The following is an 18,627-nucleotide window of genomic DNA, read 5'->3' on the forward strand; positions in this document are numbered from 1 at the left end:
GAAAAACTAGAAAATCAAAAATCACAAGTTTAGTCACATGTTGTCCTTCAACTGTCTGGGTGGTGTCCAGAGGAGTCCAGACGAAAAACTGGTTTCTCTGAAACACTGATAAAACCTCACATTACAGACACTTTTCGATTATTGTTCTTATTTACTAGCATCTGAAGCCCGGCTAGCTCAGTCGGTAGAGCATGAGACTCTTAACCTAATTCCTGTTTTTATCGTCCTAAATATTCAACAGAAACATCTTCATGTTGTCATTTTAGGACTAAATTATCATTTAGTTTCTATTCTCCTTTAATCTTATACAAAACCATCTAGACAGGTATGTAGAGACATAGATAGTGGGACATTTTGCACAAGCTAGCTATAAGCTAGGTTGAGGAGCATAGCAATCTGATAACTGCCAGGTCTACACAGATTTTGACGTAGTCATGCTGAACTTGAGATGCGCTCCAGTTTTCTCATAATACCAAGTGGACGAGAGTAGGTAACATCATCAACAGGTAGTTGGCTTCCAACTGCACCAACTCCTAAAAAATGGACACCTCCGAAATAGCCAATTTGTGAGCATCTACAATTGCGAAAAACTAGAAAATCAAAAATCACAAGTTTAGTCACATGTTGTCCTTCAACTGTCTGGGTGGTGTCCAGAGGAGTCCAGATGGAAAACTGGTTTCTCTGAAATACTGATAAAACCTCACATTACAGACACTTTTCGATTATTGTTCTTATTCACTAGCAGCCGAAGCCCGGCTAGCTCAGTCGGTAGAGCATGAGACTCTTAATCTCAGGGTCGTGGGTTTGAGCCCCACGTTGGGCGCTGAAGTCACATTTATGAAGTTTGTTTGAAGTGTAGAGTCCAGGTTGAAGGTGAGCAGAAATGAATCACCTCCACTGCTGTTGTGGTCACTGAGATGGATTTTACTCGGTGAGACTGGTGACATCATCAATGACATCACATGTCTGATGACATTACAGGGATAGATGAAATCATTTAATTGATTTGCCAATGACAACATGTAAGAATTCGTAATTATGACAATGTATCTGATGCATGTAATTGATTTGCCGATGACGAGGATAACATGTGGAAACATGTGGAAACACACGTGTTGCAACGACGGTTCGTCGCAAATGCAAAAGGTCTCTGGTCTGAGTCTAACAGGCTGGACCTCTGGATCAGGACTGACGAGTGAACAGAACATCCACAGTTTTATCTTAGAAGAACTTCATCAATTAATGCATTTTTAGCAGGCCAACAGCAACTGGTGTGTGGAGGAGTCAATTTCATCCTATTGACCTTTGTTCACTTGTATCAGTCATGTATGTCCATTGTACCAAATAGCTGGTCTCTCCATCGGGGAATCGAACCCCAGGCACAGATACTGCCCACTATACTAACATTTTCATAATTATGAATTATTTAAAGCAGCACAACGTAACTTTCAGCTTTTCTGAGTTTGGCGGCATCTTTTGGACAAAAGCGCTAGTGTTTTACCAGAAAGAACACTACGTTTCCCATGAGCACCAGCGCGTACTGCCGGAAATATCCTGTCCCGTCGCTGCATTTGTTTTGATGAGAGGAGACGGGACGCTTTTCTGTTTCACCAAGTGAACAGACGGAACGCAAAAAAAAAGATGTTAAACTGCTCGAAAGGAACTGGAATTTACCGGGATACCTTAAACAAGGAAGCCAGGGAGCAGTATATGGAGAAAATAATGATTATTAACGGTCTGGATTCATATGAAATCTCTACTGAAGAGCCATATGTTTCAATAAATTTGTATAATACAACATACAGTACATGTTTTGTATCCCTCTTACTTCTCTTTTCTTTTTTTTGACCGCTGTATTATGCTGAAGAGGCTCCGAGGCGTGATTATTTTTGTTTTCCTCGTGAGATTATTTTTTTCCTCTGCAGCTACAAATAAGAGTTAATATTTTTTCCTCAACAAAGTAGTTTTATCTGAAGATTGGGGTTAATTGCACCGCAGGGAGCTGGCCAGCAACTGCGTTTAGCTGGCGAAGTGGGGAATGAAACCCGTGTTTTGATCCGACCCGGTCTGTGTGAGTGTTTGTGGTTTAAGGCTGTTTATGGTCCTGCGTTAAATCGACGCAGAGCTACTGTGTTTACTGTGTGGAAACCGGTGTTTGGTCGTTACAGCCGCGATCCAAAGCGAGCCGACGACTCTTTCACTCTTTTACCGTATTTTCGCTACCATATGGCGCACTGTGTGGAAAGGCGCACCCTCAGTTTTGTGTGTCATTTTTGGTTTTAAAACACACCTACGGCGCACCGACCCAAAAGGCGCCGTCTAAGGAGACGGAACTGCACACACACGCGTTGCAAAACACACACACACTAAAAATAGAGCGGAAGCAAAACTTATTTGATATTTTATTTCAATTTTCACATCAATCAAACCCTTCAAAGGTTCATATTCTGTTTCTGCATTAAAGAATTAAAAAAAAACACCGGGGCGCTGCACATAAACCTGTCTCAGCCACCCGATCATCTCCTCATCCATCCAGCCCTTTTCATTTCACACTTTTCATACCCTGTTGTGCTGCGGATCTCCCCCGCGCTGGACCGGGTCCGCTCCCCGTCTGCTCCCCCGCGCTGGACCGGGTCCCGGGTCCCGGTCCGCCCCCCCGCGCTGGTCCCGCGGCGGTCCCGGGTCCCACGTCCCGGGACCCTCGCGCTGGACCCGCTCACACACGCGCTGTCGGGGATCCGGTACCGGGTTGTATTCCGACAGGAGCTCCGCTCCGCTAATTCAGCTGCGCCAGTCCGAATTTCCAGACCTGTCTCGGCCACATGATCATCATCATCCCTTCATCCAGCCACCCCTTTTCATTCGCCCTTATAATGACTCCGGCTGGAAACGTCTTATGCAAAGTTTTTCTTTTAAAAATCACCACAGTTTCTGTCCATCAGCTGCGCCAGTCAAGCGCCACATAGCCTACATGAGAATCTGTGTGTTTGCGCCGCAAATACACACACACACACACACCCGCGCATGTCGGGATCCGGTACCGGGGTTTGTAACCGACAGATTTGTCTGCAAATCTCGGAGTGTGAAGCTGATCTGACCTGAGACAGACCCCAGAAATCTCTGCTCATAAAGCGGCCGGGAACCAGGTCGATCGGACCTGCTTTGGGAACCAGGAAGTCGGCTGCAGCAGCGCCCATCACCGCGGCTTTAACCGGGGAAAGTCACCGGTTCCGACCGGCCGGGACCGGAGCAGCCCACATGGACTGGTAGTAGGGGCTCCCGGGGAAAGAGCACCGGCATTTCAGCCGGATCTGCCCCGGGGAACCGGCGATCGGACCCGCAAACCCACGGCAGGTGCATGCTCGGTTCCCGACATGCAAAACACACGCGCGCTGCAGAACACACACACACAAGTGTGCTTATTTAAATAGAGTGGAGCAAAACTTAGTTTGATTGTATTTTATTTCACTTTACACATCAAGCAAATCCTTAAAAGTTTTCATCATCTGTTTCGCATTAATCAGCTCAGTGGAGTCTCATTCACGTCGCAACTCACGGGGGCTTCACCCGCCCCCTTCTCCCTTTACCGTTCTCATGGCCTTACATTACCGTAATTCAGGTAATAGACACGGCGCACCGTTTCTTAAGGCGCCCGGCACATTAAAAAAAAAAAAAAAGTTGCGCCTTATGGTCGCGAAAATATGGTACTCCGTTATATCAGATACTTGGCCTGCGTGGTTCTGCCTCCGAGCAGGAAACCGTTGAAAAGTTAAACCATTAAGATCTTTTCCCTGGTCTGTTATATGTGGAGCTGCTGCTGCTGCTGCTGCAGCAACGGGTTACCAGCTTCTGCGGAGCTCTGCGCTCCAAGCCCCGCCCATTTTCGTCTCGACTGCAAATCGGGAAGGAGGGGGAAGTGACGTATGCCGTAAAGCAGTCAAAGCCGTAAAATTTGTAGTTTTTTAGTGTGGCAGGGTTCCTACCATGCTCCTCAAAGTTACATAGTGCCAGTGAAGGTGATACAGACTCCCTCAGATCATGAAAGAGGTGTCATTAAACCTGTTGGAAGTTGATGTACCATCACAATGACTCTGGAAATATGATATTAAGGTGGAAAAGTTACGTAGTGTCGCTTTAATCTAACCCTGGAATGTCATCAGACATTTGATGTCATTGATGATGTCACCAGTCTCACCGAGTAAAATCCATCTCAGTGACCAGAACAGCAGTGGAGGTGATTCCTTTCTGCTAGAGTAAGTGTAACCTGGACTCTACACTTCAAACAAACTTCATAAATTTGACTTCAGCGCCCAACGTGGGGCTCTAACCCACGACCCTGAGATTAAGAGTCTCATGCTCTACCGACTGAGCTAGCCGGGCTTCAGATGCTAGTAAATAAGAACAATAATCGAAAAGTGTCCGTAATGTGAGGTTTTATCAGTGTTTGAGAGAAACCAGTTTTCCGTCTGGTCTCCTCTGGACACAACGCCATTTGTTTCAGAAGCGTCATCATTAGAGACTGAAGGGGTTGATTGGCTAGACACACAGGGAAACTGTCGTGTTTCTAAAGTGTTTGTTCTGATTTGTAGCACTGATTCAATTGCTCAACGATTTCTTCGTAACACAAAGCAGTTCAATGGCTTTTACGGTTGTGATTTTTGTTATCACAAAGGTGGGAAATCATATCCATATGATAGACCTGAACCCCCCCTGCGAAATGAGAGAGATCATTTCAGCCATGCTATGTCAGCATCAGTTGATGAGCCAGTGTTTGGAGTCAAAGGCCCATCTCCTTTAATGAAGCTTGGTCACTTCCAAATGATAAATGGTTTCATTCCTGAATATCAACACAACGTGGGCTTTGGAGTAACTCGGCAACTGTCTACATTGTGGTTTGATACAGCGAACAGTGAAGCCCCGTGGTACATTGGTAAACAGATGAAAGACGTTGATTTGCGACTTGAAAAAATAAAACCTCCTGTTGAGATAACTAGGACACCAAGGTCAATGAGTGAAAGGAAATTCTGGAAAGCTTCAGAGTGGCAAGCCTTTCTCCTCTTCTATGCTCTCCCTGTATTGAAAGGCATACTCCCTGCCAGATTTCGGAATCATCTGTTCCTATTAGTGTATATATACATTACTGCAGGATAAAATCAAGACTAGCAGCATCTTGATGACATAACTGGCTCTCAAAAAATTTGTAATTGAATTTCAAAGACTTTATGGAAAAGACCACATGACTTTCAACATACACTTGCTCACACATGTCCCACAAAGTGTAAAACACTGGGGGCCTTTATGTACTACTTCAACCTTTGCATTTGAATCCAATATGGGCACTCTACTTAAGTATTTTCATGGAACACAATATGTTCCCTCACAAATAGCTAGAACATTTCTGTTGTGGAGAGAATTGCCAGAAAAGGCCAAGCATACTATCACCTCGACAAATACAAAGGTTCAGTCATTCGTTGAAGAACTTTATTTCAATAAGCAAAGAACAGAAAAATGTGATACACTTAAGGGAAGTGTCAAGGGTTTTGGGCACCCCCCACTGCAGGAAAATATCCCAGATCCACATCGGCTTGCCATTGCAAAGTTGTGTGGAAATCTAAGTAACTGCTTCTGGTCTTACAGCCGTTTTTTGGTTGATGGAGTTCTGTATCACAGTCAAAACTATAACCGACTAAAGAAAAGGTTCAACAGTGCTGTATACTTGAAAGATGGTAAGATGGTAATTGTGTTTACTTAATGACTTGGTTGTGTTTAAACAAACGTGTGAACATCAAAACTCTGGATATTGTACATGTACCAAACATTGCTGTGTGTTGGTTGAGGTACTTGCTAAATCTAGCAGGCCTTTATGTGAAGATTCACAGATAAATGTACAGAGTACTTTCATACATGAGGTTAAAAAAGACTGGAACCTTAAGTGCCATCTGGCCAGATATGATATCAATGAAATGTGTTCTTGTTGAAACAGTTGATCAATTGTACATTACACCTTTGCCTAATCCCTATGAACGTGACTAAAAGCAGTAATGAGTCCTATCACAAGTCCAGTGTTGTAATAGCTAAGATGTATGTGGAGACTGTTCCTTTTGCAATTTTAATTGTTTTTGATCAATTTTATAAAGTTACATGTACAGTATTTTGGTATGAAGTCTGCCAAATGAGAATGGTCAGATTTGGTCTCCAATAAAAATCTGATATGTATTTATCCGTCTCTGTGTGGGTTAATAACACTGTGCATCAGGTGCAGTTACACTGCTCATTCAGCTTTTTACCCCAAAGCTGACCTGTAACATCAAACTTAACCCTTAAACAGGCAACGTGCACCAAGAGATACACACGCTTTAACATCCTGTATGGGGCGTGCTAGGAGGTTTTCACTCATCAAGTTAGCATTTATCAGAAGTCTTGTCTGGTATTATCCTGTAGAACACATGATGTGGTTCATGCTATCTGTCATCTTTTCATCAGCCTGATCAGAATACATCATTGCGAAGTGGTGGCCAACATGCTTCCTTGGGGATAAGTAATCATAAATTAGTCATGCTTATTTTCAATAAAACAACAATAATTCATAAAATTAATTAGTACTTTTGGTGTACTGGATGTGTACTGGATGTATACTGGATGTATACTGGTTGTGTACGGGGTGTGTACTGGAGATGTACTGGATGTGTACTGGATGTATACTGGTTGTGTACGGGGTGTGTACTGGATGTATACTGGATGTATACTGGGTGTGTACTGGGTGTGTACTGGAGATGTACTGGATGTATACTGGAGGTGTACTGGAGGTGTACTGGATGTATACTGGAGGTGTACTGGAGGTGTACTGGAGATGTACTGGATGTGTACTGGATGTCCATAGAAGGTTTTCTGCAAGATTTTGCTTGTCTAGACCCCAGAAACTTTGCTCATGTGAGGGAAAATAGACTCCCCAGCTCGGCTCTGGAAGAAATAGGCAAATGTCTGCTTAAATATGACAATAGGGCTACAGTTGGCACATTATGTAGTGAACTCTACAGCCTTGCATGTCAGTGGGACAGACTAAAGATGTCCCCTCTGGAGGGTTACACTGTCAGGACAGCTAGTGGAATGCCAAAAGGAAGCGAGGAGGATCCTTCCATGGAACAGCAAGATTTGAACTAGAGAGCAAAATTTGTTCCTCCTGTAAAAACTGTGTCATTTGTGTTCATCTCATCCTCTCTCAGTACAATCTGCTAACTGATGCCTACCACGTGATTGGACTGGCCTACAAGTTGCTATTAACACTGTCCATCACACAAGTAGCCTGTGAGAGAAGTTTCTCAACAGTGAAATTTGTAAAAAACAGACTCAGGAGCACTTTGACCCAGAAGAAACTTGAGGCATTCAATGCTCATGTGCACTGAAAAAGAAATTCTGATGTCTTTGGACAATGATGCCGTTATAAACAAAGTCGCAGAGACCAGTGCACTCCCAGGCGTTTATTAATGTTTTAGAGTTTGCCATGTTTCTTTCTTTTTTTTTTTTTATTAACATACAGTGCAAACAACGACAAAAGACGACATCAGTTTGTGTGTGTGTGTGTGTGTGTGTGTGTGTGCGTGCGTGCGTGCGTGCGTGCGTGCGTGCGTGTGTGTGTGTGTACGTGTAAATAAGAGTTGGCCCTGTTTCTTTGAAACTTCTGTTATGCTGAAGAAAAAAAGATAAGGTTCTGTTGTGTTGTGTTGAAATAAATCTACATTGTGAAGCAACTCTTACTTGCACTGAATTATTTTAGAAAAATACACAGAATTACAAGGCTTTACAGAACAGTGCGCTATTGTAGACTTAACATTTAAGGTTATAATTACATGGTTTTAATAATAATAGGTTGTGATCTAAAGTGGGCCGGTCTGAGGCATGAAACTCCAGGGCTGAAAATGAGTCCCACTCTGGCCCTGACTGGAGGTGTACTGGATGTGTACTGGATGTGTACTGGATGTATACTGGAGGTGTACTGGATCTGTACTGGATGTATACTGGATGTATACTGGATGTGTACTGGATGTGTTCTGGATGTGTACTGGAGGTGTACTGGATGTGTACTGGAGGTGTACTGGATCTGTACTGGAGGTGTACTGGAGGTGTACTGGGTGTGTACTGGGTGTGTACTGATGGAGTTCTGGATACATCCCCAGTACATGTTGCGGTATACCACAAAGAAGCCAATATGTGTGAAAATGTATTTAATAGGCTATTAATAATATACGCACAATTACAAGCCAAGTATACTTAAACATAAGGCACAGGTATTAAGTAATACTTAATTTACTTTTGTAAAGTTTTGTAAAGTATATCTGAATCAGAAGTTTAAGTCTTAGTATTGGCTAAGTATACTTAGACTTTTTATATCATTTTCAGTATAAGCCAAGTATACTTAACTATAACTTTGTTAAGTATACTTCTTTAAAAGTACATAAAAAGTAAAATGAATGTATACTCCTGCATTTTTAGTTTTAAAGAAGTATACTTGAAACATACTTAAATAAACTTATTTTTCGTAAGGGGGCCCACCGGTGTTAAATTCTTTGAGCTTTAACAATTTCATGAAATCCTAACAGAGGTTTGTTGGCTATAGGTGAGGGATACAGCGGCTATGTGCTCCCCATGGTCACACCATGGAGAAAGTTTGTTGTTCCCATTAATGTTCATAGAATAAGAGTTTGTAGATATCTTAATGTTGTTAAATAAGTTGTAGATTTGAGGTCCTTAATAGATATAATATTTTTCTACATTTCTTTCTGGATATTGTACATAGGAGAGTTTGTAGATCTTAAATACGTTGTAGTTTTGAGGTCCTTATATTTTTTTCAACATTTTTTTTCTAAATATTGTATGTGAAAGGTAAAAGTTCATATTTTTTAATTGTTCACTTTGCATGTATAAAATAAATTAATTGTAGTTTGTCACATTGTTTGTCTTATTTTCATTTCTATACAGTACAAATTAACTTTGTTTTAGAACAAAGTTAGTAAACTGTCAGGCCGAGACTCAAAGCAGGACTCAGATGCAGAGATATTAGATAACAAAAGGCTTTTGTTCAATTCACCGGAGACCTCGGACCAAGTCACAAACAAAGGGCTATAAACAAAACTAGACACTATACTCTGACTATAGAGAGAACAATAAACACTCCAAGAGGAGGGAAAATAACTAATAAAAAGAAACAAACAAACCCAAAACACTCCGTATGGAGGAAAAACCTACCTGTATCAAATAATTTAGCTACAAACACAAATCACTCTTAAAGAGGAAAGAACAGAGAGTCATGGGCCTGATTTACTAAGATCCTAAAAAAATAAAGGGGTAAATCCACAAAGAACAGATTGCGCCCGCAAATAGCGCTGTGAATTGCGCTGCATTTGCGCCCGCAATTTGCCCCGCTTTAAGGTCCTATTCACAAAAGATTTTGCTCTAATGATATACCGGAGCAAACACGCCCATAAAGTTTTGCGGCTGAGTGCAATTTGCACTTGTCTGAGTGAGCGGAGCTGTTTCCAGTGTTCTCCGTATTTCAGCACACAGATTGGTCCCTAATGAAAACTGCAGAGAGCACAATCGACTCAACTTTCACGTATTTGTACTTCTAGTATTTCGCATGCAGATAGATAGATAGATAGATAGATAGATTGATAGATAGATAGATAGATAGATAGATAGATAGATAGATAGATAGATAGCTAATGATAGCATAAGCTAATGAAATGTCCAATGTTAAGAGGCTGTGCGCATTTACGCACAAGGCACAGCACCGGTACTGGATCGGGATCAGATCAGGATCGAATGGTAATTCATGTTCTTTGTTTTGCTACACGTATGAAAGCTGTATGTGTACACTGTATGAAAGCGATACGAAAACGGCCCCGCAGCCCCGCTTCACCCCCCGCTCCCTCTCCTCCTCTCCCGTCTCCCCTCAGAGCTGCTCAGGGCGGGTTTATGGCTCTGCGTTCCTTTAACGCAGAGCCTACGGCGTAGCTGCGCGTCGCCGCGTACCCTACGCCGTAGGCTCTGCGTCGTTTTAACGCGGGACCCTAATTTAGGCACCATACACCCGCACGTAAAGGTTTCACGCGCGCGTAAAACTCATATGAAAAAAAATCTGAGTCCCTTTAGGGGCTCCGTGGGGCTCCCTAAACGCAGCCCCTCATTTGTTCTGTCCTAAAGTGTGAGGAGGTTCCCCGCATGTCACCACGGCAGCAGCAGCAGCAGCACCAGAGTCCTGACTGACTGAGCTTCACACAGAGGGACACGATCAGCGCTATTTTAATTTATTATTTTATTATTTTAAGTCTGATATATGTTGTGATATGTGATGACATTATTAAACTGTTAAACACACACATTCTAGATTTATATGTTTATATGGTGGAATTGTTTGTAATAAAGCAGCCCCTTACTGTATGGATGAATCCTGAGCTCCGTCCTGTTATTTTTATTTTTAAATCCGAGATAAGTCCACAACCCCACTTGATCTGATTGTCTACAGTCATGTCTGACTGTAGATTTCACCCTTAATATCATTCAGTATCACACAGGCTTGAATTACATTGAGAGAGAGAAACAGAGAGACGGGGACTGAGGAGTTTGCGCGCAGTTTAATACACGCTTCTGAAAGACGGTATTTGCTCCACTATTTTTGCGTGTGGCAAATAGCTCTGGCCTTTGTGAATTAGGCGCTTTTTGCAATGAGGCTTATTTGCATAGAAAGGGGGCAATTTTGCGCCAAATTACCTAATTTGCATGCATGCAAATGGTACCGGCGCAGACTGCCACTACTTGCTTGGCAGCGCAGTTTGTGGAGCAATTCGCCCTTTGCGGGTGCTTTGTGAATTAGACGCTCTCTTTTTGTCTCATTTGCACCGGTTTAGCGGCCGCAAAAGCCGCGCAATCCTTTTGTGGATTTGGCCCAAAGAGTACTAAATTGCGTGTGCACTGAAAAAGTTTGCACGTGCTGTTGTTGTGTGTTTTGCGGGTGATCAACTAAGAATGCTTGCGCAATTGATAACAGGTGCAAACCTCAGTATTTAAATGAGGTGTTGTGTGTCTTACGTTTGCGCCATGGAGAGTCTGGATGGAAAGCAGGATAGTCGCAAGCGCAAAATGAAATTTGACGAGTTGGAGTTAAAGATATTAGTGGAAGAGGCAAATAAACACATTCATGAACTACAGCAAAGAAATTTAAACATTACCAAAAGAAACGCAATATGGGAGAAAATCTGCGATAGAATAAATGCAGTTGGTAACACAAAAAGAACGGCAGATGAGGTTTAAAGAAGGTGGCAAGATATAAGGCGAAGAACTAAAGAAAAAGTGGCCTTTAATAAAACTTGTGCAACCATTTTTAAAATAGCATGCAGCAGAATAAAGACTCTCTCTCTGCGTATTCTTTGATTTTGGCGATGTCGCCTCCTTGCCACAATAACAGCAGCCATCGGTGCGTAATGCTGGGCAGATTAGCACCTTCCTTTCGAAAGTATTAAATACAGACGCAATCACAATCCCCGCAATAACTTTCAGGCTTGGTAAATCTCATTGCGTGTGGTAAATGAACCTATTTGCATTTTCCCCTCCCAGTATTTAGCGATTTCTGGCGGGTACGCCCCATATTGATTATTCATCAGGGCAAAAGTACTAAATGAACAGCGTGTGCTATTTTGCTCATTTGAGAGGCGCAGTCCTCTTTGCACGCTGTTAGTAGATCAGCTTGCACATTGGTTTGCGGGTGATGTCAAGTTTGATCACGTTTTTACGCACGCAAACCTTTAGTAAATCCGGCCCTATGAGTCTAAGCTATGGTAGAAAATTTACAAACAAAAAATCACTCTGAACGAGGAAAACGAAGGGCTATGAAATTTAGCTCAGGAAAAAATTACAAACAAAAGAATCACTCGTCACGAGGAACATAAATTAAATTAGATTCGATATAATCTATATCTATAATCTATATAAAACTAAGCTTTCTCCAAAAAGTAAAAAATATAGAGAGAACAATAAACACTCCAAGAGGAGGGAAAAATAACTATAAAAAGAATAAAAAGAAACAAATAAACACAAATCGCACTGTATGGAGGAAAAACCTGCTTAAATCAAATCATTTGGCTACAAAGACAAATCACTCTTAAAGAGGAAAAACAAAGGGCTATGAGTCTTTGCTATGGTAGAAAATTTACAAACATCACTCAAAAATTGAGTGATGTCAAAAAAAAAATTACAACCAAAGAAATCACTCGTCACGAGGAACATAAATTAAATTAGATTTTATATAATCTAAGCTTTTTCCAAAAAGTAAAAAATAAAAAAAAATGATTAGATTAATTATTAACAAATGAATGTGTGCTGGGGCAACGTTTCAACCGTGTCCGGTCTTCCTCAGGCCAAGCACCAAAAACAATGAACAACAAAGCTATCAGGCTTGAGCAGCTTTTGACATCCTTCACCGTCTCTGACTTGAGCACAAATGAAGGAGAGAAGGTTGCCTCTCCTTATATAACCTCTGCTACTGTATGGGCTCAAATTAATGCCATAAGTATTTTGTATCTGTAAATAAACTTTGTACTTGTAGAAATATTTTGTGCGTGTGCAAAAAATATTTGTACTTGCAAAAAGTATTTGTACTTGCAAAACATATTTGTACTTCTAGATACAAAGCTACAAACTTTTTACAAAGCTACAAACTTTTTTTACAAAGCTACAAACCTTTTTTACGAAAGCTACAAACTTTTTTTCAAAAGCTACAAACTTTTTTTACAACTACGAGTTATGCCCATGGTTATGGCACTGTTTTGACGTGCCAAAACTAACAGCCAATCAGCGATCTTTGGCACGGGTTTCAAAGGGTTTCTGGAGAGCCAATCAGATCATTGCATCGCCTACAGACGTCGCCGCCATATTGGATGTGGCAAGACTGGGCTGCAAACTAATACAAGTAAATGGACTTATTTTCATAAAGCGCCTTTCTACAAAGAAATGTACGTTTTACGTCTCATTTATTCATTCACACACACACTAATATACTTGGGAAACAGTTAGGCACCAAATATAATATATTTAATTTTCTCAGATGGAAAAAATAAGAACTTTATTGATCCCACATAGGAGTAATTCATGTTATATCAGCTATAGAGAACAAGGTAGTGCCGAAAAACAATATATATCCCCCCTCACAAAAATAGAGACATATTTTTTTATCAACAAAACGAATTAAAAAAAATTCGAATAACAAAATAACATATTTGAACCATTTTTCAGACAATAAAATAACAATAACATAAAATGTAATGTAATGTGTAAAGATGTAAAATATGCTTTGTTAATGAGAGAATATGTTTCTGTATTTTTCTTATTTTTGTGAGGGGGGGGGGGGGGGGGGGGGGGGTATATATTGTTTTTCGGCACTACCTTGTTCTCTATAGCTGATATAACATGAATTACTCCTATGTGGGATCAATAAAGTTCTTATTTTTGCCGTCTGAAAAAATTAAATATATTATATTTGGTGCCTAATTGTTTCCCAAGTATATTAGTGCGTGTGTGAATCAACAAATGAGATGTAAAACGTAAATTTCTTTGTAGAAAGGCGCTTTATGAAAATAAGTCCATTTACTTGTATTAGTTTGCAGCCCAGTCTTGCCACATCCAATACGACGTCTGTAGGCGATGCAATGATCTGATTGGCTCTCCAGAAACCCTTTGAAACCCGTGCCAAAGATTGCTGATTGGCTGTTAGTTTTGGCACGTCAAAACACTGCCAAAACTCGTAGTTGTAAAAAAAGTTTTTAGCTTTTGTAAAAAAAAGTTTGTAGCTTTGTAAAAAGTTTGTAGCTTTTGTAAAAAAAAGTTTGTAGCTTTGTATCTACAAGTAGTGCAAATATTTTTTGCAGGTACAAATATTTTTTGCACACGCACAAAATATTTCTACAAGTACAAATATTTTTTTCACACGCACAAAATATTTCTACAAGTACAAATATTTTTTGCAAGTACAAATATTTTTTGCACACGCACAAAATATTTCTACAAGTACAAAGTTTATTTACAGATACAAAATACATTAATAATGGCATTAATTTGAGCCCATACTACTAGTTTATATTTTTAACTTCCAAAACCTTATTGCACCTGCAATTTTTTTTTTATAAAAACATGGGGGTTTTGTTTTTAATGCCTAAGAATTTGGAATTTTAAGAAATTATGAATGAATTATTTTTATTTATTAATCAAAATGTCCCTTAAAATGTTTTAATCTAAATCCATGAATTTGAATGAGTTACACCCCTACAAAAAATAAAATTGTGGTTAGGGTTAGAAAATTAAACTGGGATCACAAAAATTTAATTTGGGATTAGGGTTAGTGCAGCGACAGAGCAGCAGGAAGGTATAAATAGAGCAGGAGGAGCTTACATTAATATAAATATATATTATATTCATTCTGCTCTCGCTCCTCGGACAGTGCAGACGTGCTTCACAGCTCTGAGCCAGTGTTGCTTTGTGCCTTTGCCTGAAGATAGATTAGAGTAGATAGTAGAAGATTCAACTTAAAATAGTTGAAACGTTGCGTCGAGGCACACATTTATTTGAGTTGGCACAGATTTTTTTTATTGATTATGAATCACTTTTTTCATTTTCCTATTTTTTGTTCATTTTCTTCATTATATAAAAAAATCTTAATGGTGATGAATGAGTGAACAAGCGTCATTGGGAGCTGCCCAGACAGACCGGACACCTCCTGTCTATGGGGGACAGGTTCCTTTTCCTAACCATAACCTTAATCCCATTCGTCTAAAATTCAAGTCTTAGATTTATTTAATTTAAAAACAGGGTTAAAAAGATTTTAATCTTAAAATAGGTAAGCAATTAATTTTTTAATTAGTCTTATTAAAAAAAACAAGGTCAAAAGTTCTTTATTTTGAAATAAGTAATTAAAATAAACATTACATTTATTTTATTAAAAACAAGGTTAAAATGTTTAAAATAATAAAATAACTATTATATTTCATTCAGTATCGAAGGGGTTAAGACAGTAAATAAATCTTTTTTGTGTAAAGCTGCTGGTCAAACAGCCGGTAAAGACGGTTAAAAACAGAGGGTATAAAAGGCGGAGCCACCAAGAGGCTCATTCTGCTTCTGGGATTCGGAGAGACAACATCTCTCTCCCCAGAAACCTGTTCACAGTTTTACTGTTTCAAGCCTGAGGAAGACCCAGAGATGCTCCAAACCTCTTCATTTGGAACAACTTCCTTAGTTGTTTACAATTTAAAAAACACCTTTTTGTTTATTTAATTTCATAAAAAAATATTTGTATTTATTTTTCCTTAAAATCATTAGATTTTTTTTCAAAACATCAAATAGAGTATTTCTTCTTTTTGGAAAGCATTTTTTATTATATTTATATTTTTAGGGCCCAAGCACTTACTGTACAGTGCGAAGGCCCTATTGTATCTGTAGGAATTTTTCTTTTTTATTCTTTCTTTCTTCTGACGAAAGGAGGGCCTTTTTTCCCCCTAAACGTGCCCCAAAAGTCACCAAATGTTGCACGCAAGCCAGGCCTGGCGAAAAATTTGATATTTAATGGTTTGAATTAGTGGGCGTGGCAAACAGCGCCCCCTAGAAAACTTTGTGCTTCAAGCCCCACAATACGGTTTGACGTACATGCACGAAAATCGGTACACACCTGTATCATGTCGCAATTTAAAGAAGAGTGTCTTGGCACCATGGCCGAAACCGAACAGGAAGTCGGCCATTTTGAATTAATCGCATAATTTTGGCGCAATTTATGCCATTCCTTCGGCAGTTAATACGGCCCGAACTGTAACGTGCACCAGGGTGTGTCATACATCAAAATGTGCAACTCCATCCTGCGACGACGCGCATTACTTTTCTCTTTCAAAAGCGTTACCATCGCGACGCTAGACGCTAAAAAGCGTGCCCCCCCTTCATCTGATTGGTCCATATTTGATAGTTCCCCAAAAGTCACCAAATTTTGCACGCAAGCCAGGCCTGGTGATAAATTTGATATTTCATGGTTTGCATTAATGGGCGTGGCCTAATGGCTCAACAGCGCCCCCTAGAAAAATGTTCTCTGCCATAACTTTTGAATGGTTTGACATAAAGACTCGTGGGTGGTGTCATCGGACTCGGTATTGAGTAATTTTAATTTTATTTATATAGCGTCTAATACAACAGATGTTGTCTCTATACGCTTTCCAGAGATCCAGAACATGAACATAAACATAAACCCCCGAGCAATTATTACATAAACAATGGCAGGTAAAAACTCCCATAGTGGGAGAAAAGCCTTAAGTCAAACAGTGGCAAGGAAAAACTCCCCTTTAGGAGGGAAGAAACCTTGAGCAGGACCAGGCTCATAAGGGGGGACCCTCCTGCCGAAGGCCAGACTGGGGGGAGTTGGGGATGTCAGCAGCACAGCAGTCATGTGGAAGCAGCAGCGGGATGACCAGAGAGGGGGGGGGGTACTTGACCTTCATTGGCCTGAATTAGCCCCGCCCCTTCTTCTGATTGGTCGATATGTCATACTTCCGATTTTCTGCAATAACTTTTGAATGGTTTGACATAGAGAGTCGTGGGTGGTGTCATTTCTGATATGCTTATCGGGGGCAGTGGCCATGAGTGCGAGGGCCCATTCATCGCTGCTTGCAGCTTTAATATTAATTGGTGATTTCATTTGAACATTTCTTATTTAAAGCAGCACTATGTAATTTATCCACCTTAATATCATATTTCCAGAGTCATTGTGATGGTACATCAACTTACAACAGGTTTAATGACACCTCTGTCATTAAACTGAGGGGTCTGTATCGCCTTCACTGGCACTATGTAACTTTGAGGTGCATGGTAGGAACCCTTCCACACTAAAAAACTACACATTTTTACGGCTTTGACTGCTTTACGACATACGTCACTTCCCCTTCCTTCCTGATTCGTAGACGAAAATGGGCGGGGCGTGGAGCGCAGAGCTCAGCAGAAGCTGGTAACCCGTTGCTGTGTTGTAGCTGCAGCAGCTCCACACATAACAGACATGGGGAAAAGATCGCTAATGGTTTAACTTTTCACCGCTTTCCTGCTTGGAGGCAGAACCACGGAGACCAAGTATCTGAGATAGCAGAGAGTCATCATGGCGGTTGGATCACGGCTGTAACGACCAAACATAACCTTCCACATTAAACCACAAACAAACACTCACACAGACCGGGGTCAGATCATTCATACGGGTTTTATTCCCCACTTCTCCAGCTAAACGCAGTTGCTGGCCAGCTCTCTGCGGTGCGATTAACCCCAATCTTCAGATAAAACTAGTTTGTTGAGGAAAAAATATTAACTCTATTTGTAGCTGCAAGGGGCACGGTGGCGCAGCAGGTAGTGCAGCCGTCTCACAGCACCCTGTCTGGTGAAAAGATGCGGCCTGCTCACTCCTCAGGTTAAGGAGGAGACCTGAGCTCAGTGCAGGGCCCTCCCGGGGTTGGTAGAGGATGGCAATGCCCAGGACTGTTACTTAGGTAGGAGCACTGGGTGATAAAAATGGGGAAAAAACTGGGATAAAAATATTTGTAGCTGCAGAAGAAAAAAATTATCTCACGAGGAAAACAAAAATATTGCTCACGCCTCGGAGCCTCTTCAGCATAATATAGCAGTCAAAAAAAAGAAAAGAAAAGTAAGAGTAATACAAAACATGTACTGTGTGTTGTACTATTATACAAATTTATTGAAACACATGGCAAGTCAAACATTTACCAAAGCAGCTGCCAAACACTCGTGTGGCAGAGTGGAGGAGCTGCAGCCACTCAGGCTGATGGGACACAGGTGTGGCCCGTCAACCTCTCCATCCTGCCAGCCTTATAAGAGGAGAAGCTGCTGCTGAGACTGGTGGTTCAGACTGAAGCTGAAGCTGCTGGAGCTGTGCTTGTGCACGTGTGGCAGTGTTTGGGAAGCGATTGCCAATAAAAGGGTTCTGCACTAAACTCCATGTCCTCCTCTCCGTCCTTCGGTCGGGCCCCCGTGGCACTCGCCCTGCCACATCTGGCACCCAACGTGGGGCTTCGAAGGACGGACGAGAGAGGCATGGAGCGGGCCCTGGACGCGCTCGCCAAGGCCATGGCGGGCATGACAGCCGTGTTCCGCGACCAGGGCGCCGCAGCTGACAGGCCGGGTCGGAGAAGCTGCGGGTCGCCAAGCGCCGGCTCCCGAGGCGGCGGGACCCGCGGAGCGACCCACCCCTGCACCCCGCCTGAGGTTCGCCGCGGCAGCGCTGGTGGTGCCACAGCTTAGAGGCCGGGAGGCAGAAGCTGCGGGCCGCCAGGCGACGGCTCCTGGGATGGAGTCAGCGGTGGAGACGGAGGCGGAGTTGGCTGGGGAGGCGGCTGCGGAGGCGCAGCCGGCAGCGACGGCGGGTCCCGCGGAGACGGGGTCGGACCAGCAGCCCGCGCAGGGCTGCGTCGCGGAGGAGGCGGTCCCGGAGGCGAGCGGGAGCTGGCGCGGGGCCGCGTCACGAAGGAGGGCGTGGTCCGGGACGCACCAGCTCCAGGACGGGGCTGCGCCGTGAGGGAGGCGGTCCTGGACGCACCGGGTGACCCGAGG

The 18,627-nt window shown here is 42.0% G+C and overlaps 2 non-coding genes across 2 annotated transcripts; one reads left to right on the plus strand and one right to left on the minus strand.

The window, feature by feature from the left end:
- The first annotated feature begins 750 nt into the window (after nucleotides 1-750).
- On the plus strand, nucleotides 751-823 carry trnak-cuu (transfer RNA lysine (anticodon CUU)). The gene has a single exon. It is a non-coding gene; the product is annotated as a tRNA-Lys (tRNA).
- Nucleotides 824-4,307: 3,484 nt separating this feature from the next.
- On the minus strand, nucleotides 4,308-4,380 carry trnak-cuu (transfer RNA lysine (anticodon CUU)). The gene has a single exon. It is a non-coding gene; the product is annotated as a tRNA-Lys (tRNA).
- Between the last annotated feature and the right edge of the window lie 14,247 nt (nucleotides 4,381-18,627).

Source organism: Cololabis saira, chromosome 20 (assembly GCF_033807715.1).
Source record: "Cololabis saira isolate AMF1-May2022 chromosome 20, fColSai1.1, whole genome shotgun sequence".
In the NCBI taxonomy this organism is placed as follows: Eukaryota; Metazoa; Chordata; class Actinopteri; order Beloniformes; family Belonidae; genus Cololabis; species Cololabis saira.